Here is a 25,798-nt window from a genome sequence, read left to right on the forward strand (position 1 = left end):
AAATTTTCACTGAGGAAATAAGTGAATATTCCAGTCAAAATCATCTTTTAAATTCCTCTTAGATGATAAGTTATACCTTTGACTCTTTTGTGAGGAGAGGCAGGTTAGAAGACAGAAGTAAAGGCATACTTGTGTCTGGAGTATATTGCAAGGATTCCAGAACACCTGCAGCAGAAACAAGAGCCCAATCACAGTGAAAACACTGCTAAAAATATGGACATTGTAACAAAAAGAGTGGTCATGCCTACTTCTAGCTCATTGCTTTTCATTTTATCTGAGAACTGGAGGTCTGCATTGCCACTAAGTTCAAATAATTAACTACTTGCTTTGGTTCCTATTTAGGTCTACCATGGAAATCTACATACTGCCTCAACATTCACCAACTCATTTTATTTTTGATGCTCATGAAGTATTGCTCTGTGAATTCAGTTATTTTATGTTTGTTCATGCATTTTAATATATAAAATTTAATACAGTTTTATATGTTACATTTAATATAATACATGTGAAATATTCAATTACTAAGACATTTTAGGTGAAAATATTTAAATAGTGTCCATCACTAACTGCACTGCATTCTGAGCTAATATATAATTGTCTGACTTATTTAAATGATTTTGTGTCTATACTCTGAATCACATTCATTATCATACCACCCTGCACTTATATTTTTCTTATTTAATCATGGTAACCAGATTATTAAATGTGATTACAGATATCAATTGACAGGTCATTTCCTTTTGGGATATTAAAGGTTAATAAAGTTAAATATTTCCCACAGAAAATCATTACTGAAGGGCACTATACTGTGTTCCCATCAGTGGGCTTATACTCACCTTGGAAGAAGTTGAGCCTGTCTATCAGTCCAGTGACGGTCTGGGCAGGAAGTGCTGGATTTATAGGCTGAGGCATGTGCAGCTGCACTGACTCACTCTTGTAAGGAGGAAGAGGACATGAATCTTCTCATGTAAAAGATGTCATCACAGTTTTTAAGGAACTAAACAACCATTCCATTGAAAATATTTCTTGAAAACCTTTTCTCATCAGACTGTACCTCTATGATCATGAGAAGGGACTCTTTCTAGGAGTCTTTCTTACTTTATTTGCCTTTTAACAACTCATTCTCAAAGGTGCCTGTTTCATTTCCTAACTAGGAAAAACTATCCCATGCATCTGAGTGTATCTGATTTACAATGTAAAAGCATACAGAGTTGTATTTATGAATGCTAGCATTCAGCCCAGCAAAATATACATCCGTCAACCACAGGGGAAAAGAGAAGCTAACTTCTGATATAGGGAACAGGAAATCATATTCATACAGACATATGCACACACAGTTGATTATTATCTACATAAAGTATTTCTTCACTTTTTTAGAAACAGCTTTATCCTTTTCATAGCTCGCAGGTTGCCCTAGTTGCACTAAAAACTAAACTTACATTGTCAATAGATCTCCCAAGTCCTGCAAAAAAAGGCTTAGATTTCTTTTTTTTTTTTGCCTTGCAAGAATTTTTTATTTTATTTTATTTTTTTATTGGTTGTTCAGAACATTACATAGTTCTTGATATATCATATTTCACACTTTGATTCAAGTGGGTTATGAACTCCCATTTTTACCCCGTATACAGATTGCAGAATCACATCAATTACACTTCCACTGATTTACATATTGACATACTCATGTCTGTTGTATTCTGCTGCCTTTCCTATCCTCTACTATCCCCCTCCCCTCCCCTCCCCTCCCCACTTCTCTCTCTACCCCCTCTACTGTAATTCATTTATCCCCCTTGTATTATTTTTCCCTTTCCCCTCACTTCCTCTTGTATGTAATTTTGTATAACCCTGAGGGTCTCCTTCCATTTCCAAGCAATTTCCCTTCTCTCTCCCTTTCCCTCCCACCTCTCGTCCCTGTTTCATGTTAGTCATCTTCTCATGCTCTTCTTCCCTACTCTGTTCTTAGTTACTCTCCTTATATCAAAGAAGACATTTGGCATTTGTTTTTTAAGGATTGGCTAGCTTCACTTAGCATAGTCTGCTCTAATGCCATCCATTTCCCTACAAATTCTATAATTTTGTCATTTTTTAATGCAGAGTAATACTCCATTGTGTATAAATGCCACATTTTTTTTTATCCATTCGTCTATTGAAGGGCATCTAGGTTGCTTCCACAGTCTTGCTATTGTGAATTGTGCTGCTATGAACATCGATGTAGCAGTGTCCCTGTAGCATGCTCTTTTTAGGTTTTTAGGGAATAGACCCAGAAGGGGAATAGCTGGGTCAAATGGTGGTTCCATTCCCAGCTTTCCAAGAAATCTCCATACTGCTTTCCAAATTGGCTGCACCAATTTGCAGTCCCACCAACAATATACAAGTGTACGCTTTTCACCACATCCTCGCCAGCACTTGTTGTTGTTTGACTTCATAATGGCTGCCAATCTTACTGGAGTGAGATGGTATCTTAGGGTGGTTTTGATTTGCATTTCTCTGACTGCTAGAGATGGTGAGCATTTTTCCATGTACTTGTTGATTGATTGTATGCCCTCCTCTGAGAAGTGTCTGTTTAGGTCCTTGGCCCATTTGTTAATTGGGTTATTTGTTATCTTATTGTCTAATTTTTTGAGTTCTTTATATACTCTGGATATTAGGGCTCTATCTGAAGTGTGAGGAGTAAAGATTTGTTCCCATGATGTAGGCTCCCTATTTACCTCTCTTATTGTTTCTTTTGCTGAGAAAAAACTTTTTAGTTTGAGCAAGTCCCATTTGTTGATTCTAGATATTAACTCTTGTGCTATGGGTGTCCTATTGAGGAATTTGGAGCCCGACCCCACAGTATGTAGGTCGTAGCCAACTTTTTCTTCTATCACATGCTTTGTCTCTGATTTGATATCAAGCTCCTTGATCCATTTTGAGTTAACTTTTGTGCATGGAGAGAGAAAGGGATTCAGTTTCATTTTGTTGCATATGGATTTCCAGTTTTCCCAACACCATTTGTTGAAGATGCTATCCTTCCTCCATTGCATGCTTTTAGCCCCTTTATCAAATATAAGATAGTTGTAACTTTGTGGATTAGTCTCTGTGTCCTCTATTCTATACCATTGGTCCACCCGCCTGTTCTGGTACCAGTACCATGCTGTTTTTGTCACTATTGCTCTGTAATATAGTTTGAAATCTGGTATCGCTATACCACCTGATTCACACTTCCTGCTTAGCATTGTTTTTGCTATTCTGGGTCTTTTATTTTTCCATATGAATTTCATGATTGCTTTCTCTATTTCTACAAGAAATGCCATTGGGATTTTGATTGGCATTGCATTAAAACTATAGAGAACTTTTGGTAATATCGCCATTTTGATGATGTTAGTTCTGCCTATCCATGAACAGGATATATTTTTCCATCTTCTAAGATCTTCTTCAATTTCTCTCCTTAGGGTTCTGTAGTTTTCATTGTATAAGTCTTTTACTCTTTTGTTAGGTTTATTCCCAAGTATTTTATTATTTTTGAGGATATTGTGAATGGAGTGGTTGTCCTCATTTCCGTTTCAGAGGATTTGTCACTGATACAGAGGAATGCCTTTGATTTATGCGTGTTGATTTTATATCCTGCCACTTTGCTGAATTCATTTATTAGCTCTAATAGTTCCTTTGTAGACCCTTTTGGGTCTGCTAGGTATAGAATCATGTCATCTGCAAATAGTGATAATTTAAATTCTTCTTTTCCTATTTTTATGCCTTTAATTTCTTTTGTCTGTCTAATTGCTCTGGCCAGTGTTTCAAGAACTATGTTGAACAGAAGTGGTGAGAGAGGGCATCCCTGTCTTGTTCCAGATTTTAGAGGGAATGCCTTCAATTTTTCTCCATTCAGAATGATGCTAGCCTGAGGCTTAGCATAGATTGCTTTTACAATGTTGAGGTATGTTCCTGTTATCCCTATTTTTTTCGAGAGTTTTGAACATAAAGGGATGCTGTACTTTGTCAAATGCTTTTCCGCATCTATCGAGATGATCATATGGTTCTTATTTTTAAGTCTATTGATGTGGTGAATAACATTTATTGATTTCCGTATATTGAACCAGCCTTGCATCCCAGGGATGAATCCTACTTGATCATGGTGTACAATTTTTGATATGATTTTGTATCCGATTCACCAGAATTTTATTGAGGATTTTTGTGTCTAGGTTCATTAGAGATATAGGTCTGTAGTTTTCTTTCTTTGAAGTGTCTTTGTCTGGTTTCGGAATCAGGGTGATGTTGGCCTCGTAGAATGAATTTGGAAGTTCTCCCTCTTTTTCTATTTCCTGAAATAGCTTGAAAAGTATTGGTATTAGTTCCTCTTTAAAGGTTTTGTAAAACTCTGCTGTATACCCATCCGGTCCTGGGCTTTTCTTGGTTGGTAATCTTTTGATGGTTTCTTCTATTTCCTCAATTGATATTGGTCTGTTTAGGTTGTCTATATCCTCCTGTCTCAATCTGGGCAGATCATATGACTTAAGAAATTTATCAATGCCTTCACTATCTTCTTTTTTATTGGAGTATAAGGATTGAAAATAATTTCTGATTATCTTCTGTATTTCTGAAGTGTCTGTTGTGATATTGCCTTTTTCATCCTGTATGCTAGTAATTTGAGTTCTCTCTCTTCTTCTCTTTGTTAGCATGGCTAAAGGTCTGTCAATCTTATTTAGTTTTTCAAAGAACCAACTTTCAGTTTTATCAATTTTTTCAATTGTTTCTTTTGTTTCGATTTCATTAATTCCAGCTCTGATTTTAATTATTTCTTGCCTTCTACTTCTTTTGCTGTTGTTTTGCTCTTCTTTTTCTAGGATTTTGAGATGAAGTATGAGATCATTTATTTGTTGGTTTTTTCTTTTTTTAAGGAATGAACTCCATGCAATGAATTTTCCTCTTAGAACTGCTTTCAATGTGTCCCACAAATTCCGATATGTTGTGTCTGTGTTTTCATTTATCTCTAAGAATTTTTTAATTTCCTCCTTGATGTCTTCTATAACCCATTGATCATTCAGTAACCTATTGTTCATTCTCCAAGTGATGCATGATTTTTCCTTCCTTTTTTATCGTTGATTTTCAGTTTCATTCCATTATGATCAGATAAGATGCATGGTATTATCTCTACTCCTTTATATTGTCTAAGAGTTGCCCTGTGACATAATATATGATCTATTTTTGAGAAGGATCTATGTGCTGCTGAGAAAAAAGTGTAACTGCTTGATGTTGGGTGGTATATTCTATATATGTCAATTAAGTCTAGGTTGTTAATTGTGTTATTGAGTTCTATAGTTTCCTTATTCAACTTTTGTTTGGAAGATCTGTCCAGTGGTGAGAGAGGTGTGTTGAAGTCTCCCATGATTATTGTATGGTGGTCTATTAGACTCTTGAACTTGAGAAGAGTTTGTTTGATGAACATAGCTACACCATTGTTTGGGGCATATATATTTATGATTGTTATGTCTTGTTGGTGTATGGTTCCCTTGAGCAGTATGTAGTGTCCCTCTTTATCCCCTTTGATTAACTTTGGCTTGAAATCTATTTTATTTGATATGAGTATGGACACTCCTGCTTGTTTCCGAAGTCCATATGAGTGATATGATTTTTCCCAATCTTTTACCTTCAGTCTATGTATGTCTTTTCCTATCAAATGCGTCTCCTGTAGGCAGCATATTGTTGGGTCATGTTTTGTGATCCATTCTACTAGCCTATGTCTCTTAATTGGTGAGTTTAAGCCATTAACATTTAGGGTTATTATTGAGATATGGGTTATCCTTCCCGCCATATTTGTTTATTTATGTTACTGAATATGGTTTGTTTTCCTCTTTGATTATTTTCCCCCCTTTACTGTCCTTCCTCCCACTGTTGGTTTTCATTGTTATTTTCCATTTCCTCTTCCTGTAATGTTTTGCCGAGGATTTTTTGGAGAGATGGTTTTCTAGCTGCAAATTCTTTTAACTTTTGTTTATCGTGGAAGGTTTTAATTTCATCTTCCATCTTGAATCTTAATTTTGCTTGATACACGATTCTTGGTTGGAACCCATTTTCTTTCAGTGTTTGAAATATGTTATTCCAGTATCTTCTAGCTTTCAAAGTCTGTGTTGAGAGATCAGCTGTTATCCTGATTGGTTTATGCCTAAATGTAATCTGCTTTCTTTCTCTTGTAGCTTTTAAAATTCTCTCCTTATTCTGTATGTTGGGTATCTTCATTATAATGTGTCTAGGTGTGGATCTCTTATGATTTTGCACATTTGGCGTCCTGTAGGCTTCTAGGATTTGGGATTCTGTCTCGTTCTTCAAGTCTGGGAAGTTTTCTTGAATTATTTCATGGAATAGATTGCTCATTCCTTTGGTTTGGACCTCTATACCTTCCTGTATCCCAATGACTCTTAAGTTTGGTCTCTTTATGTTATCCCATATTTCTTGGATGTTCTGCTCATGGTTTCTTAAGAGTCTTGCTGAGCTGTCTATGTTCTTTTCAAGTTGAAATACTTTGTCTTCATTGTCTGATGTTCTATCTTCTAAGTGTTCTACTCTGATGGTAGTATTCTCAATTGAGTTATTAAGTTGGTTTATTGCTTCCTGCATTTCTAGGATTTCTGTTTGTTTGTTTTTTATATCCTCTATCTCCCTGTATAGTTGATCTTTTGCTTCCTGGATTTGTTTATGTAATTTATTGTTGAAGAGATCTTTCATTGTCTGATTTTGCTGTCTAATGTCTTCCTTGAGACTCCACATCATCTGAAGCATGTATCTCCTGAATTCTTTATCTGACATTTCATCTGCTGCAGATATTACCTCTTCTAACGTTGAGTTGACCTGCATTGCTTGTGGTCCTTTCTTTCCTTGTCTCTTCATACTGTTCGCATTTCTTTCTGCTTACTGAAACTGTTGTGTTATTGAAGTTTCCCCCTATATATTTGTATTACTCTTGTATAGTTGCAAAGTCTCCCGCGCAGGCACGGGCAGGGGCTCTGCTCCTCCTCCAATTGGGGCAATATGTCTACCACATTGGCAGGCTGCTGGTCCTGTTCTGCTGGTTGGTAGCAGGTGCGCCTACCTTGCAGGCGCAGGTGGCGGCTGTGCCCCTCTGCGGGCCACTAGGTCTGTCCTGTCGGTGGTCGCAGTTCCGCCTCCTTTGCAGTTGTGGGCAGCGGCTCTGCCCCTCTGAAGGCCACTGGGCCTGTTCTGCCGGTGGGTCACAGGTCCATCTACCTTTCAGGCACAGGCGGCGGCTCTGCCCCTCTGCGGGTCGCTGGGCCTGTTCTGTCAGTGGTCACAGTTCCGCCTACCTTGCAGGCACGGGGGGGGGGCAGCTCTGCCCCTCCGCAGGCCGCTGGGCCTGTTCTGCTGGTGGGTCACAGGTCCGCCTACCTTGCAGGTGCGGGAGGCGGCTCTGCCCTTCTGCAGGCCACTGGGACTGTTCTGTTGGTGGGTCACAGGTCCGCCTACCTTGCAGGCAAGTGGGGTGGCTCTGCCCCTCTGTGGGTTCCTGGGCCTATTCTGCTGGTGGGTCGCAGGTCCGCCTACCTTGCAGGCGTGGTTGGCAACTCTGCCCCTCCGTGGGCCACTGGGCCTGTTCTGTTGATGGTCAGAGTTCTGCCTACCTTGCTGGCACGGGGGGAGGGGGCAGCTCTGCCCCTCAGCAGGCTGCTGGGCCTGCTCTGCTGGTGGTTCGCAGGTCCGCCTACCTTGCAGGCGCAGGTGGAGGGCGCGGCTCTGCCCCTGAGGAGGCCGCTGGGCCTGATCTGCTGGTGGGTCGCAGGTCCGCCTACCTTGCAGGTGCGTGGGGTGGCTCTGTCCCTCCGCGGGTTGCTGGGCCTACTCTGCTGGTGGGTCACAGGTCCACCTACTTTGCAGGCGTTGTTGGCAGCTCTGCCCCTCCGCAGGCCACTGAGCCTGTTCTGTTGGTGGTCACAGTTCCGCCTACCTTGCTGGCGCGGGGGAAGGCGGTAGCTCTGCTCCTCAGCAGGCCGCTAGGCCTGGTCTGCTGGTGGGTCTCAGGTCTGCCTACCTTGTAGGCACGTGGGGCGGCTCTGTCACTCCGCAGGTTGCTGGGCCTGACCTGCCGGTGGGTCGCAGGTCCGCCTACCTTGCAGGTGCAGGTGGAGGGCGCGGCTCTGCCCCTGAGCAGGCCGCTGGGCCTGATCTGCTGGTGGGTCGCAGGTCCGCCTACCTTGCAGGTGCGTGGGGCGGCTCTGTCCCTCCATGGGTTGCTGGGCCTACTCTGCTGGTGGGTCACAGGTCCGCCTACTTTGCAGGCGTTGTTGGCAGCTCTGCCCCTCCGCAGGCCACTGAGCCTGTTCTGTTGGTGGTCACAGTTCCGCCTACCTTGCTGGCGTGGGGGGGGTAGCTCTGCCCCTCAGCAGGCCGCTAGGCCTGGTCTGCTGGTGGGTCGCAGGTCTGCCTACCTGGCAGGCGCATGGGGCGGCTCTGCCACTCCCAGGTTGCTGGGCCTGACCTGCTGGTGGGTTGCAGGTCCGCCTACCTTGCAGGCGCGGGGGGAGGGCGCACACCTATTTGCATTTAGACAGTTACGCGAAATGGAGGACGTAATGCTTGGGATGAAAGTTGGGGGGAAGGGGAAGGTAGTTGCTCTTGAAAAGAAAGAAGGAGAGGGAGATAGATAGCATAGAGGAGAATGGAAAGAGCAGTAAAACTTGGAAGGGGAGAGAGAGAAGGAAAAGGGAGAGAAAAAAATAAAATGAAATAGGAAATAAAATTAGGTCTTAGAGATCTATTTTCTTCTCTTCCCGTAGGCAAAGCTGTGCCCTCCGGGCTGAGTTTTGCCCTCAATGTGTCGACAGCAATCCCTGTAAGGCGGTTCCTGGGAGTCTCTCAATCCTGTTGATCCAGAGCCATTTCACTTCTATGGCCCCTCCTCCCCTTCCTCCTGCCAGCCAGCCAGGTCCGGCTCACTGGAGGCAGTTCCCCAAGGATTTGGTTACACTTTCAGCCCCACCGAGTGCTCTATTTCCCTAACTACTGGGCACTCTCTCTGTCATTCATCTAAGCCCCAGTGCTGTGGAGCTGTGGTCTGGGAGTCAATTGTTTAATTTTTCCGGACCCCTTTGGTGGGCACACCTTCGGAATCTGGCAGCTAAGACCATTGGTGTCGCTGCTGGTGGTAATAGGAGTTGGGGGTCGAGGATCCCCTCTACTTCCCTCAGCCCCTACAGTCACAACCACTCTGCTGGCGGTAGGAGGAGTTGGGGGTCTGGAGTGTCCTCTGTTTCCCTCCGCCCCTACCGTCACACCCTCTCAGTTCACGGTTGGGGGAGTTGGGGGTGGGGAGTCTTCTCTGCTTCCCTCTGCCCCTACAGTCATGCCCACGTCACTGGCAGTAGGGGGAGTTGGGGGTCGAGAGTCCTTTGGCCCTTACGGTCACGCCCACGGAAAGATTTTGAAGTTTCTCGCTGCGCCGGGCCGCCGGGGCCGCCTGTAGAGCTGGGCAGCTGCGGCGGCGTGGCCAAGAGCCGGGTGGGCGGGGTGGCCCTTCGCAGGGTGGGCGGGGTGGCCCTTCGCAGGGTGGGCGGGGCCTCCAGGAGAGCCAGGATGGCAGGGGCCGTCTGCCGGCCAGGCGGGGACCTCTTTTGCTGAGCCAGGCCACCGGGGAGCATCTGTAGAGCCGGGCAGCTGCGGCCGCGTGGCTAAGATCCGGGCGGGCGGGGTGGCCGTTCGCTGAGCGAGAGCGGGGCCTCCCGGGCGAGCCGGGATGGCGGGTGCCGTCTGCAGGTTTGGGCGGGCCGCACCGCTCTGGGCCGCCCGCCGCTTGCAGAAGTGGCTGGTGGCCACGGGATTGGACCTCTGCGCCCGCGTGGCCGGCCAAGATCCACTTGTCTGGGACAAACTGACACTTCTAATAAACCTACCAATTCCCGGCAGGTCCCCTCATAACGGAATTTTGCTAGAAGTTCCTCAGTAGGTAGACTGCAGCTGTTCCAATGGGTCTTTCTGATCCCGTTAATGCGGAGACATTGGAATCTCCCCGGCGGCTATGTTGGATCCAGGCTTAGATTTCTTAAGAAATATGTTGGCATTTTGTTTTTTGGAAAGTTCAGGTGAGTATCAAATATAATCACAGCAACCCTTGTTATAAATTCATTTTCATATCTCAGGACAATACTGGTAAAGCATATTTGAAGAAACTGAATTCTTGAAGAATTCAGTGCCCAGAGGGTGAGAAAAGAGTGAGTAGGAAGGACCTGGTTAGCACAGAGTAGATAATGTCTCTACTGAGGGCATTTCAAACCCACAACTTCTAAACAGAATTAAGGAACCATTAGCCTTTCCAAAATTTCTTCATATTATCCAGTGTTAGGAAAAAATGGAATGTTCATGAATAAATGGTAATTTTCTGGTTCTTAGGGAAGCAAGCTTCAAAACAATAATTTAAGAAGTAAATGTTTGCTAGGACATCTACTCACAAAATTCCATAAATTTTGCTTATTTGTAGTGAGAATAGAAGTTAAACTTTACCTAGATTATATCTAAGGAGGAAAGAGCCCCCATCATTGATACAGGAGATGTAAAAATTTAGATGTAGCACTGTAGGGATAGGTTACCTAGATCACATTTCCACATGATTTTATCCTCCTCCACTTAAACCTCATTTTTGGCCAATACCTTTTATCAGTATGTTACATATACCTTAAATTCATATCTACCCATTTCTCAGAAATTGTAATTTTACTCTTCTTTAATCTTGATTGATTTTCTATTCTTTACAATGATGGAAGTTACCAAGCCATCCTATTATCTGCTTTTATACAATTTTATCTTCTACATGAGTGTGTAAAATATCCAAAGGAAAAGTTTTGATTGATAATTTATCCTCCCACATATAAAAGCATCTATGCAAGCAATTAGAATTTATAGATGAGTGACACTTCATTATATGCAATAGTCTCATCTATGGTAAGTAAATAAATTTTTAATCTCAAACCTCCCTACAACACTGCTTGGTCATTTGTTTGACCAGCATAGTTAAATTTTACTTTGAGGATTAGAACCCACCAGAAAAGCTATGCCTAATATCCTTACACTATGATGTTAAAGTTACTATAGATAAATTTCTAGTATGTTTCTTTTAAGCTGGGTGTTAGAAAAATAGACTTATCATTACCATCCATGGACTAATAATTTTGTTCTCTTCATTTAGATTTTTCTGATTTACATGAATCTTTTCCCATAATCTTAGTTGCTTTAGCAGCTTCTCTTTTGTATGTATGTATATGTATACATCTATATGAAATTAAAACACTTGTGAAGAAAATACATTTGTTTCCATCTCACAATGATAGAATCAACAAATAAGATATAAGTACTTTTGTAGGAAGAAAAAAATTGTAATACTTTATTTTTTACCATTGGTGATTATGAATTTTAGAAGATTTCAGGCTCAAAAAGTGCAAAATGTAATGTAGCTAGGGATAGTGATATATAGATTTCAGATAGTGTGGCAATTGGCATCAGAATTGGGATTTTTCTTATGCTCTCCCCCAATAATTCCAAAGCACTTTATGCTATTTATTCCCTTGTGTTACTATATATACATACTATATAGAAATATTTTGTATCCATAATTTAGTATCCTGTAACTCTTTTGAAATGAGAACTTTCTAATGTCTTAGTGTTAAACTCAAAATTCAAGTAGCCATGTACCTTATCAATAGCCCTGTAGAAGCAAGCTTCACTAGGGCAAGTATATTTGTGTACTTTATTTATTGCTTACACATTTGGTACTTAGCTTCTTCCTTTATACTAATTATGTAGGATGCAGTAAAGAACAGGGCAATCATCATCAGGATCCTCATCTTTGTTATAAGCCCTGAGCTCTCTCACTCACTTACCTGGTACTCCTCAGCAGCCCCTTCTACTGAAGAAAATTCCTGAGCCCTGTGCTCTTGAGTGCTGGAGCAGAGCAAATACAGCAGGGGCTTTTCCTCTTCACAGAACATCTTCTTTTTCTCTTTGTGGATCATACACATTGTCTTCAGAACTCAGGAATTTCCTGAGACTGGCTTTTCTGGAAGTAGACATCAAAATCTTCAGAAGAATATTGTTTTTGACATATTTCTGTTGTGATGGCTGTCTGCACACAGGACAACAGGCAGGAGTTTGGGCTTGTTCCCAGGGAAGGCAGAGAAAGGGCCAACAAAAGCTGTGCTCATTGCCTATGGTGGCTGGGTCCATAAAGTACTTCAGGCAGATGGAGCAGGTGCATTCTTTCTTGAAAGCTGGTGAGATTTCTAAGTCCCTTTTCTGAGGGCAAAATATCAATAGATTTTATTCATCTATCTTTGAAGAGAAAAAGTCCTGAATAAAATTTTACTCAAGTTCTTATTGAATAGCACATTTCTGCCTATGGCAAAATAGACTTCCTTTTATATATGACCAAATACAGAAATTAATAACTAAACAGATAACACAAATAAATTATGCATTTAAGAGAATATCACTTTCTACCAAGTCTAAACTATTACAAAGCAGCACTTCACACTGTGAAAATATGTAATTACTTTAATCTGTTCCAGAAAACAAAGCATCATTTTTTTATTTTTCATTTTTAAAGAGAGAGTGAGAGAGGAGAGAGAGAGAGAGAATTTTTAATATTTATTTTTTTTAGTTCTCAGCGGACACAACATCTTTGTTGGTATGTGGTGCTGAGGATCGAACCTGGGCCGCACGCATGCCAGGCGAGCGCGCTACCGCTTGAGCCACATCCCCAGCCCAACAAGGCATCATTTATAAGTTTATTTAGCTAAAGATTTGGGTTTTCATTTCTACAGTGCTTGAATTTATAGAAATATGAGGGACAGAATATTCCTAAATATATTTTTAGATCTACAAGTGCAAAATTACAAGTTATCTGGAAACTACTTTCTGAGTCCTTATAGAATACAGAGGACCAACTAGGGAATACACAACTAACAAAATTAAATTAATTATCACTTTAATTCCAAACAATATCCAAGCTAAGAAAGAAAAAGAATTATAATTTATACTAAGTAGAGAAACAACATCATTTCATAGAGATAACCTAATTTAATGATGATTTAAAATATGAAATTTGACTTGATTTGGCTTGGGAAAGCAGCTACAGTTCCACTATAAATTGTGTGCTTACCTAATCAGTGGGTCCATGGTTTCACCAGTGCTTGTTGCAGAAGGCAAAATATGAAGTAAGCTCCAGGATCACATGCTCAAGTTGTAGAGGATGTAGATTAAAATGTCTCTCAGAGTTCCAAAATGTGCTCTAGAGAAGAATGAGCTTGTCTCCAGGAGTGCCCTTTTACTGATTGCCTGAAGTCCACACCCAGTTTTTCCTTGATTTCATTTCAAGATGCTTGCAATCAATGTTAGTGTAGGTAATTGGGTTAGTATGGGTGATTGGATTAGTGTGGGTGGTTAAGTATGGGGGTGATTAGTTTTCAGGTACAGAATATTGAAATATCACCTTATCTAATCTTCATATATAAAGCTCCACAGGCTCACCAATCATCACTGATTTAAAAAAAACAAAACAAATAAAAAATGAACAAAAAAACAAAGTGAATCCTCAGTTTCAGATTGTATCTAAGTTTTTTAGTTGTGTTCTTTTAATTTTTTGATTTTAAAAACATAGAAAGAGGATGTCATCAATATATGATTTTTAGTAAATATCTTTGATCACTTATAAATATTTTGCTTGAGATTGATTTTAGTTTTATTCTGTCACTATGAGAGGGATTTAGTTTAAAATTTTTATTTTACTCTCCAGGTGTGGGAGATCAAGCCTGTATTCCTAGCTGGGGAAGCTGAGGCAGGTGGCTCAGCAGTTCAAACCCCAGCCTCAGCAATTAGTAAGGTCCTAAGCAAGTCAGAAAGGACCTATCTCTAACTAAAGTGTAAAAAAGGGCTGGGATGTGTCTCAGTGGCTGAGTGCCCTGGGTTCAATCCCTGGTACACACAGACACACACACACACACATAAAAAGAAAAAGAAAGGGGCTGGGGATGTGGCTCAAGCGGTAGCGCGCTCGCCTGGCATGCGTGCGGCCCGGGTTCAATCCTCAGCACCACATACCAACAAAGATGTTGTGTCTGCCGAGAACTAAAAAATAAACATTAAAAATTCTCTCTCTCTCTCTCTCTCTCTCTCTCTCTCTCTCTCTCTCTCTCTCTCTCCTCTCTCTCTCTTTAAAAAAAAAGAAAATAATTTTGTTTTTCTCACTTTAATCGAATGCTTTTCAGTAAGAGACCTAGGGTCATGCCTTGCAACTGCTTCTTAAGGAATGCCACATATTCAGTGTAATCTACAAGAGCAGATGAGGCTACATCCTACAACCCATCCTGTTTGGAATGCAAAAGGTACCACCTGGAAGCTTCTACAGACTCTTTATACACTGGATGGGCTTTCCTAGAACTTCCCTTGCACATAGATTAGTATCAAGAATGAATTTGTTCAATTGTTACTAATTATGATCTTAGGATGTAAAATCAAGACTTTTAAAAATACCATATGGTGTGAAAACTCAAGCTTTGATTTCTAATACATGAATCCTGGGATTTAAGGGAGAGTGGTCAGAAGTAACTGCCCTGAAATTTCCTGAGCTACATAGGCATTAGGTTTCCCAAGAGGCCCTGTTTTTTTCCCCAGATTTTCAAAGTGTTACATGAGGAAAGTTCCTCATTTCTAGAGACCTCAAATGTTCACGTTTGCTAAATTTCTTCCCTAAGAGAAATCAAGGAGATACAATATCTAAGACACTGGCTTAGGCAGCCATACTTTCCATCTGGATGGTGCAGTGTGGTCACAGTGATTTCTGACACCTTGGATAAAGCAGTTATATAAAAGGTCTAGCTCAGGCAAAGATTTTGAGACAGCTGCTGTCCACAGGGGTTTATGTCAATATTCCCAGGTACTCAGGAGGCTGAGGCTACTTGGAAGGATAAAGAATTTATGGCCAGACTGGAACAATGAGCAGGATGATTTTAAAAAGTGGTTGGGAGGGCTGGTTGCATTCAATGTTAATGTTAGCCATGAACTTCAGTTTCCCTGGGAACCAGCAAAGCATTCACCACTTTCTGTGAAGTGTTTGGGAGTAGAAGAAGGGAGAGACAAAAACCTGCCAAATACTCTATGAAGTCAAGATACTGAACCTTTGAGCTACTTACTGCTTCTATCTCTTATGCTTGTGGAGGCATGGTACAGGCAGGAGGTGGAAGCTACAAGCTAAAGACCCAGACATTCTGCACAGACAGCCAGGTTGGGACAATGTTAATCCTTTTGCATGTAGCCAACAGCATGAACCTTTAGAACACACTTCAATTTCTATATTTGTTCCCCATTATTTTTATTTTTAAAACTTTATATCACTAGCTTAACTTTTAAAATTTGCCTTTTTTATATCAAACAGAATGATAAATAGAAGACTTTACCAAACATAATAATAAATAGAAGACTTTACCAAACTTGAAATAAATGAGTGATCTGTAGAAAAGTAATAAATCTGATCTATTTACAAAAACATTGTATAAAGTGTCATTTTTGTAGCTAGCATGTTGGCACACTCCTGTAATCTCAGTTACTCCCGAGACTGAGGAAGTAGAATCACATGTTTGTTTATAGGCTGGGCAATTTAGCAAGACCCTGATTCAAAATAAAAAAATGAGTAGGGCTGGAGATGTAGCTCAATGATAGAGAATCACTAAGTTCAATTCCCAGTTCGAAACACACACACACACACACACACACACACACACACACACACACACAATATTCCCTTTCCCTTTCCATTCTGTATAAGTCACCTTAAAAGTTCAAACAAAAGATAACAAAGTCACAAATTGCAAGAACACCTTACTGACCTTTTGTAGAACTGTGCCAACTGATCTAATTGTAAAGAGTTCCAACACCTGTGCCACATCTCAATGTAGTGCTGTTGATTGCTTGGTGTCTGAATGGTGTTTCTTTTACTTTTTTCTTGTTTATTTTTATATGTTATAATTTTCTTATAAAATCTAACAATTCTGTGATATTGTAGATTGTAAATTGACAGGCTTTCTCTCATACTAGACTTTACCTGTGTGTGTTGTGTCTGAATCAATCTGGTGGGAAGTTGAGTTGGTTTTGAGCTGATGCTATTATTTCAGTGCTTCATGAGCTGCATATTCACCTAGCATTACTTTGTTTTTAGGGTTGGACTGGCTCACCAGTTTGTCTCAATATTTGCTCCACATTCTATTTCTCCCTATAAACTCTTTTCAGGATCTCAGACAAACTGTTTTCCATGTTACTCATCACTTGCTAGTCTCATTGGGCTATGGAAATATAAAGGATGTAGGGGCATTCTTTGTGATTCTGATGAAGCTGAGATCCTAGGCACATTCCATGACACTCTCATTGACATTCCCTGAGTCTTAGGAGGGGCTTTATCAGTGATCATGTCCACCTTTACCTGTAGGTCTAGACTCTTCACATATTTGTGTCTACTTTAAAGTTTCTCATTGATTTTTATATACTTTATTTCCCCTTTCCAAAAATGTAATTCCCCAAAGTCAATAATATATTCTGCTCTTCTCTTTGTGGCTTAAAGTTTTGTTAAACAGGAGAGATAATTATCCTCCTGAATAAGCAACATATCTTCCCCTCAATTGCAATTTGTCCTATATTTTATTCCCAGTTATTACTGACCTGTATAAATATTTTCTCATGAAGTTATTTACTATTTTAAGTTTGGAGCTTGGGATACAGCTCAGTTTGTAGAGTGTTTACCTTGCATGCACAAGGCCCTGGGTTAAATCCCCAGCACCCTGCCAAAAAAATTAAGTTTTAAGGTTACTTCATGGAGTCTGCAATTTATTTATGTACGCTGCCATTGATATTGCATGTGAGTGTGTATGTGCATGTGTGCGTGTGCGTGTGTGTGCATGTTTGTGTGTGTATGTGTGTGTGTGTGTGGTAAATTTATCTTTTTTTTATTGGTTGTTCAAAACGTTACAAAGCTCATGACATATCATCTTCCATACATTTGATTCAAGTGGGTTATGAACTCCCATTTTTTACCCCAAATACAAGTTGCAGAATCACATTGGTTACACATCCACATTTTTACATAATACCATATAAATGACTGTTGTATTTTGCTACCTTTCCTATCCCCTACTATCCCCCCTCCCCTTCCCTCTCACTTTCCCTCTCTATCCTATCTGCTGTTGTTTATTTCTCTCCCTTGTTTTTTTCCCTTTCCCCTCACAAACCCTAAGATACCATCTCACTCCAGAAAGATTAGCAGCCATTATTAAGTCAAGTAACAATAAGTGCTGGTGAGGATGTGGAGAAAAAGGTACACTTGTACATTGCTGGTGGGACTGCAAATTGGTGCAGCCAATATGGAAAGCAGTATGGAGATTCCTAGGAAAGCTGGGAATGGAACCACCATTTGACCCAGCTATCACCCTTCTCGGTCTATTCCCTGAGGACCTTAAAAGAGCCTACTATAGGGATACTGCCACATCAATGATCATAGCAGCACAATTCACAATAGCTAGACTTTGGAATCAACCTAGATGCCCTTCAATAGATGAATGGATTAAAAACCTGTGGCATTTATACACAATGGAGTATTACGCAGCACTAAAAAATGACAAAATCATGGATTTTGCAGGGAAATGGATGGCATTAGAGCAGATAATGCTAAGTGAAGCTAGCCAATCCTTAAAAAACAAATGCCAAATGTCTTCTTTGATATAAAGAGAGCAACTAAGATCAGAACACGGAAGAAGAGCATGAGGAAAAGACTAACATTAAACAGAGATGAGTGGGGTAGGAGAAAGGGAGAGAGAAGGGAAACTGTATGGAAATGGAAGGAGACCCTCATTGTTACACAAAATTACATATAAGAGTTTGTAAATTTATCTAAAACATATTCTCCTAGTAAATATCCAATATATCATTCCTTAGATATATACAGTGGAAAAACTGAGTAATTTTTTTTCAGCTTATGCTTTTGAGATTTATTCACATTGTTGAAATGAGAGTTTGTTCATTTTCATTGCTTTAAAGAATTGCTTTGCATGAGTGTATAACTATTTACTTATCTATTTTACTGTTGGTAAGTATCTTTGGCTCCAAATTTTAGGGTATTATGAGAAGTGATGAAAGAAGCAACATTGCGTATAAATTTTACCTAACAAGTTTATGTAGAAATTGCTGATAATATATGTTTATCCATACGGGAATACCTAGGCCTTAGGAAATGCTGTCAGTAACTAAGCCAAAATTTATTTTTTTCAATTAATATTTTTTCTACCCTTGAGATAACTTCATTTATTCTACATTTTTGTCAACACATATTATTCATCTTTAAATTTTATTTATTCTTGTCAAGGTCTAGTGATTCAATTTATGGTTTGATTTGCAATAATCTAATGACTCATAAAGGTGAGTACTTTTTCATATTTCACAGATTACATATGTGTATTCTGTTTTATTATGTTACCATTCAAGAAAAGTTATCTAATTTTTTAGCAGATTTACTTTTCTTTATTTACCAAACTTTATGCATCTGTATTAGTCAGGGCTCTCTAGAGGAACAGAACCAACAGGGTATATATGATTATTGAAAGGGGATTATTACATTGGCTTACAGAATCAGAAGCTGTATAGTCTCACAATGGCTATCTTTGGGTTGGAGTTCTGAAGAAACCAATAGCTGCTGATTCTACGGTACTGAAGCTTCAGAACAAGAGGGATTAATGATGTAGCCCCAGTGGGATCAAAGACCTGGAAACAACCTGATAGTCACTGGTCAGAGTCCACTTTGGAAGAGTGAAGGAGGAGGAGTCTGATGCTCTCAGAATTTTGCAGCAGCAATCTAGAACCCCTCAAGAAAAATCAAGCTAGAGGGCATTGATGCCTCATTTTTCCAACTTTTATTCCATCCAGGGCCCCAACCTATAGCTGCCATAGGGTGAATCTGTACTTCAGTTTGCTGTCCCATATGACAATCATTTCTAGAAACACTCTCATTGACATTCCCAGAAGCATTCTAACCTTAAGCATACTTTAATCCAAACTGACAATTCAGAACCACCAACATAGCATCTATGATGCATATATATTGTATCTGTGATACATACATATTCTTTTGAGGGGGAGGGACACTGGGAATGAAACCCAGGGATGCTTTATCACTGAATCACATACCATGTCACTTCTATTTTTTCGAGAAAGTATCCCACTAAGTTGCTTAGAGCCTTGGTAAACCTCTGACCCTACTGCCATAGCCTTCCAAGTGTCTGGGATTACAGGTATCTATAATCATGCCTGGTTCTAGTTTTATTTTTTTTTCTGAGAGAAGATCTTGCTTTATTGCTCTGAACACCTGGACTCAAACCAACCACTTATTCAGGTTTCCAAGAAGCTACAGGCACAGCTTATAGTGCATAGCAATTTTCCAACTCCAGTTTTATATGTTACTCTTGAGGAATAGTATTTTTAAGCAAAAAGTCATTAATTTTAATGCAGACCAATTAAATTTTTTCTCATTGATTGTTGTTTTTATGTCTTGTCTAGGCAATTTCTCTATGAGACTACTATTTTCCCTTAAGTCAATCTTTAAAGGACTATGTATAGGTAGGGCTCAGGTTTCTTTTTGTCCACTTGTATAACCATTAGATTCAGCACTAGATTGATTGTCTTGTGGTTGCCAATGCAAAGAGGAATACTAATAATTGTAAATATTCACATGTATGATTATAATTTTAGAAAATAAATCATCACACAGACAATTAAGCATGATTACTCAGAATTATGGACAGGATAAGTATACAGTAATATGGTTTGAATATGCTTTGTCCTCAGTAAAAACCAAGTTAAAGTGTAATTTCATAGAGCAGTGGTATTTTGGGATGGGGCCTTTAAGTCATGAAAAATGATCAGTGCTTTTCTCCTGGGACTGAACCTAAATAAAAGAGTGAATTCTGGGCCCTTGGAGAGTTATTTTTAAGAAAGTGGTTTGTTATGAAGGATGCCACCACTGTGCTCTAACATTCTGCACTGGAAGATTTCTCCTTCTGCTTCTCTGCTATGAGCAGATTTATCATGAAACTCACCAGAAACTGAGGCACCATGACCTAGAACTTTCCTGTTTTCAGAACTGTGAGGTAAATAAATATTTTCTTTATAATTTACTCAGTTGCAGGTTTTGTGTGAAAACAACAGAAAATGGACCAAGATGAGTAAATTAAAGTTAGATAAAAAAGAAGGGAGAAAATTATGTTCTTACATCTATTGAGTCTTTATGGTCATGCTTGTTTGGTTAGAGAAAGAGACATGTTCTCTTAGATTGAATTTTAACTTTATTAAATCATACTTTATCTATTCTTTCATTTGTGACTGTTCAGGAATAAAGTAAAACCAGAAAATATATTCTATTTCATGTACCCTAGGCAATTATATTCCTCAAATGAATAAATTAAAACAAACATAAATTTTAGGAATATATGGGCTTTTAATATTATCACCATAATTAATAACACATTAAATATGTTTTCACAACATTAGAAGTAATGTAAAGTTAATGAAATACAACCTGTTTGTCATGTTTGATAAGACCCAAGGTAGAGGGCTTCCTTAGATATTGAATTTCCCATACATTGGGGCATAGTCCTTATCAATGTCTGGTCAGAAGTGACTACAGCAGAAAACAAGCTAAAGATAGGGAGAAAAGGAACAGGAATGAATCCTGTATATCAGCAAATTTGAGCAACATTAATAAAGCTCACAGTTCTAACTTCATAATACAGAAATACTCCTATTTGGCCAATGGGCCTTGGTACATATTGAAGTACAATTGGTAAAGAGAGTGCAATAGAAACCCTCCTTAACACATCCAAGAAGTAAGAGCCCCTCCACCTCATCCATCTTGTAATTTCTTTTCTTCTTCCAATAATCATTACAGACTCCAAAAGCCCAGTTCCAAGAGTCACCCAGCTTCAAGGGTCTCCCACTTCTGCCTCCCAGTAATATCTGCCAATGGTAAAAGTCTGAGTACCCCAGGCAAGAAAGCATTCTGATGTTAGGTTGATCCAGGCAGCACCTTGTGGATCACATCCAACATTCATGCTTCTCAACTCTCTATACAGGAAGACCTGACAGTTGGCTCTTTCAGGACACAGAGTAATAGCAACTGTAATAAAAATATTGCAGACATGAATGTAAAAAATAAGAAGTTAAAGTCTTAAAAAAGTCTTCCTGTGAAGAAATGTTATTACTGAGAAATGTGAAATTATAACAGCAACAATGATATTGGTTGTAAAAATCTAATAAATTATGGGCATGAATAGTAAATCTACAGAACAAATAAATTCCTTACCACAGACTCATAAATTTGTTGACAATGTGAAAAATCAAATATTGAGTCAAATATGAAATCAATATCTTTTAATTTTATTTTTCTTTCAAAATAGCTACAGAGGATGTCCTGAACTCTCTGGAGACATCAAAAATAAGTATCAGAAAAATATCCCTATTTCAAAAAAATGGTGTCATTATTTGGATGAGAGGTGAAGATTTTCTCTCTTGTAAGCTTTTCTAAATAACTGAATAAAAATCTATTTATACATTTAGAAAGTATCACTTTATGAAATTAATTCTTATTCACAGTTTGTAAATATTCAAATATATTGTACATGCTGTTGGAATCCACTTGAATCCTTTCTGTTATTCCTCAAATTTTGTAATTTTAGAAAGAATAATTTAAAATTTATTTATGCAAAACTTTTCACTATCCCTAAGTTTTCTGCATGCTCTGCACTGCCCTGCATTTATGAGATTTAACATGTAGCTTTTTATATTGAGAAAACTCAAATCAATTTTATTTTTAATTTCCTTTCTTGGTGATAAAGTTGATTTCTTTTCTTAGATTTTCTCTAGCTATTCAAAATTTTATGCCATATAATTCATATATACTCATGGTAAAAACAACATAAAGTTCTATTCAACTATTTACCCCTCAAAGCTCCTAACAATTCAAATTTAGCAGAGTAAGGTGGCTTATGTCTGAAATCCCAGAAGACTGGGATAAGCAGATGAAAAGTTCAGTGCCAGCTTGGGCAAATTAATGAGACTCTGTTACAAAAAATACTGGGGGCTGCATATCTGGCTAACTGGTAGGGTGCTTGCCTAATATGTGGGAGGCCCCAAGTTAAAATGCCAGGACCATTTTTAAAAATAATGAACATACTGAACAACTGCATAAATTTGTTTGTGAAATTGAATAATGAAACTTGAATCTGAGTGTAGCTCTGTTTATTAAAATTACTAATTTTTATATCACTTGTTTTATATATACCTCAGGACATATGAGCCTGGATTATATTTACATATTTTTTTTTTATTTTTCACTCTTTATACTGTCGATTTGACTATAGAGACATACTCAAGGATTTGCAGTCATATTATTTATTTATAAAAATAAGTAAAATATTTAATAAAAGGGAAATACCACCCATGTGGTCCTAACAACAAATAATACATATGAGAATACTGCCAAAGCACTTATGCTTACATTGAAAGCATTTGAGCCTGTGGATTAATCCAGTGATGGGCCCTGCACTGGGTTCTGGATTCACAGGCTGGGCTATATACAGCTGCATAGATTCAATTCTGCAATAAGGAATATGCAGTGAACATATGTACAGTCAGAAAATCATGACTTTTCTTAATAAGACACTTTATAAGAATTCTTGCAACACAGAGATGTGGAAATACAGAAATCATCACTTTGTGAAATGAATTCTTATTCACAGTTCCTAAATATTTAAATATATTGTAAATGCTGTTGAAATCCATTTTAATCCTTTCTGTTACTCCTCAAATTCTGTAAATATGCTTAGTTTTCTGTTCACTTGCATATATATAAGAGTAAAAATCTGGTGTCCATTTCCAGTCTGCACTGAAATCTCCCTATCTGCAGTCACAAGCTTCTCTAAAAACTGGAGAGTTTTTTGCCTCCTTAACAGGGAGAGTGTCAGAAGAATCCTAGGCAGTGATATCTGCTTCCTTGAGCTGAGCTAGCCTGGAGGACCCACAGAGTTCTAATGCTTTGAGTTTATTTCAACTGTCATTTAAAACTGTCAACTTATACATACAAAATTAACAAATCTCTAGAGGTTTCACACATTGGAGCACTCTATCTCTCCTGTTAGCCTGTGTTCCCACTATTAGCTCTGTGAGGTGTTTGACTTCATCAGCCTTGTGAACACTTAGTATTTCTCCTTCATCTGCATAGGCTTTCCAGAACTGGAAAGAAAACCAGGAATGGAAGGATTTTGCAATGATTTCTCTTTTGCAACATTATTATTGAAGCTACTCCTAAAATTACTGAGAATAAGAACTAAGAGACATGTCAAATTAGGTGGGAGAAGAAAAAAGTAGATCAATGATAATAGTGACTGAGTATTCCAATGAATCATGCACTGTAGTAGTCCTGACTAGTACTGTAAAAATTGCAAAAGCATCTGCTAGGAGGCAGGTAAACATTCACCTGTACATTGTGTCTCCAACGACCTGCGGGGGTGGGGGAATTCTGAATCATTTTCACAAGATACCTCTACCATTAAGTACAGTGTGAGATTTTTGAATCAGCTCCAGAAGCTATTAGTTCCCAAGAAGTTCTGTCTTCCATCCTGGGGTGCATTTCCAACTTCTTTTCCAGTCCACTATAGAATCCTGGTAAAGTCTGGTTCTTCAATATTCTGTGTCAGTGAGAGGGGATGACGCTGTAGAGTCTGGGTTCTGCTGCAACCATAAATAAATCCCAACAATTGTCTAAAGGCCCTGTGTCTCAGGTGAGCAGACACAAAGCAGTAGCAATAAGGTCTGTATTCCTGAATCACCCCATCTTGTTATGTCTGTGAATTATCCAGAATACCCATGTTCAGCTCACTACTTGGTGAATTTCTAAAAGTCCCAAATATGTTGTTGATTTTTAGAGGGGGCCTATACATTAATCATTCCATACATTTTTGTCTCTTACAGATAACATAGGAGGGATCCTTGGTTTTTAGAAATTCTTGGAAGAAGTGACCTCGTAGCAAAGTAACCACAGTTGTGGAGAAATATGTTTGTACACCCAAACTTGAAGCAACAAGGGAAGTGGATTTCAGTTGTGAAATGCAATAGCTATATATGCCTGTCCTATATCCCCATGTATCAGTAGTTACCTGGAGTGACTCCACATCTGGTCTGTGGCATATTTCCTTAAGCTCCTCATATATTCCTCTTAAGATCTCTTTCATATGAGCCATTCTGGTTTTACTCTCTTTGAGCTGCTCAAAAATGTCTTTCCTCGCTTTCTGCAGCCTCTCTGAATGATGCCATTCTTCCTCATAGTAAAATGGAGGCATCTTCCCATATTCAACTCTGATTGCTTCTCTTCTTAAGTTTATGTAGTTTTGCAGTAAAATTAAATTCATCAAAATATGAACCTATCCCTCTAAATCCTGTTGGAACTCCCTAATTCTAGGACTTAACTTTCCTATGTTTATATATGAATATACCACCATTGAAATTCCACATCATGTACTATCACATAATGGGATTCTAATCAGAATGTTATAATCTATTTATGCATAATATGTCAAAGTACATTCTACTGTCATGTGTATTTTAAAAGGACAAACAGAAAATAAAATAAAGAAACTCCCAGATTCTTGTTTGTCTTATTAACAATTATACTTAAGCCTTCATCTTGTCAAACTTTCAGAATACACAAACTTTTATTCCTTTCCTTTTTTACAAATACCCATGGCTCCTTTCTTTCTTTCTAACTAATTTGCTGAGGCTAGACTCAAACTTGTAATCTTTCTGCCTTAGCCTCCAAAGCAGCTGAGATTACAAGACTGCACTACCATGTCCTTTACTCTGCATCATGGTCAACAGTTTTATTCAACAGGATACATTCACTTAATTCATGATAAAGAGTTTTCTAAAACAATCCACAAAAAAATAAATTTGTTTTATCCTTTCCAACCCATATGTGAGGAAACATAACCCATTTCATACTTAAGGACTTTAGACTACAATGAATGGATTGAAATCCATTAACTTTTCTTGAGTTTAAGCCAAGTCACTTAAACCTACCTACTGTAACCTCAGAGTACAATAGTCATCTCCAAGCACTTCACCCAGATAACTGTAATACTGAAGTGTCATTTAGCACCTGACCTTATTATCTCTCTGAGACCATTTTCTTAAATTCTCTTCAAAAGTCATTCCAATCTATGACATCAACTTCGACATGACTTCAGTAACCTCCCTCCCAATATACCAAGTGCTCCTCTTCCTGCTAACTCAAACGCAGCACACCTATTTGCAAGAGTAGGCTTTTTGGTATAGCAGGTACTTCTTGATCCCTGTATTCTGGTCTTGAAAGAGGAACACCGGGACCTGGAGACAGTGGCTGCACATCTCCAACTGCATCAAGCCACACAGTCCTCAGCTCCTGTCTCAAGCTCCCTGCCTACGAACAGTGTTTACAACCTGCAGCCCTCTCCAAAAACCTGCTTGTTTTTCCCTAAAAAGAAATCTGAGCATGCAACTCTTTGGGGAAAATAAAGGGACTTGAAAACACTTGTGTAGTTCAGATTATTCATTGAGCCCCAGAATTTGGATATCTCAACCATGAAAACCTAGAGAATGAACACAGGCAAATGCATGGTGCCTGGAATCTGGAGTTCAAGACTTGATAGTTTATGTTGTTGCCCTGTTTGGATTTAGGTATCTTGGGGTGTAGTGCTTAATAGCTATA

General features: G+C 39.0%; 1 pseudogene across 1 annotated transcript; it reads right to left on the reverse strand.

The window, feature by feature from the left end:
- Positions 1 to 20,670: 20,670 nt before the first annotated feature.
- On the reverse strand, positions 20,671 to 24,464 carry LOC308655476 (tripartite motif-containing protein 51-like; annotated as a pseudogene). The gene is made up of 4 exons: positions 24,213 to 24,464; positions 23,534 to 23,556; positions 22,556 to 22,653; positions 20,671 to 21,175 (listed from the first exon to the last, which is right to left on the reverse strand). The product of its transcript is annotated as a tripartite motif-containing protein 51-like (transcript).
- Between the last annotated feature and the right edge of the window lie 1,334 nt (positions 24,465 to 25,798).

The sequence above is a fragment of the Spermophilus citellus genome (genome assembly GCF_964194105.1).
Source record: "Spermophilus citellus genome assembly, chromosome: 9".
Lineage (NCBI taxonomy): Eukaryota > Metazoa > Chordata > Mammalia > Rodentia > Sciuridae > Spermophilus > Spermophilus citellus.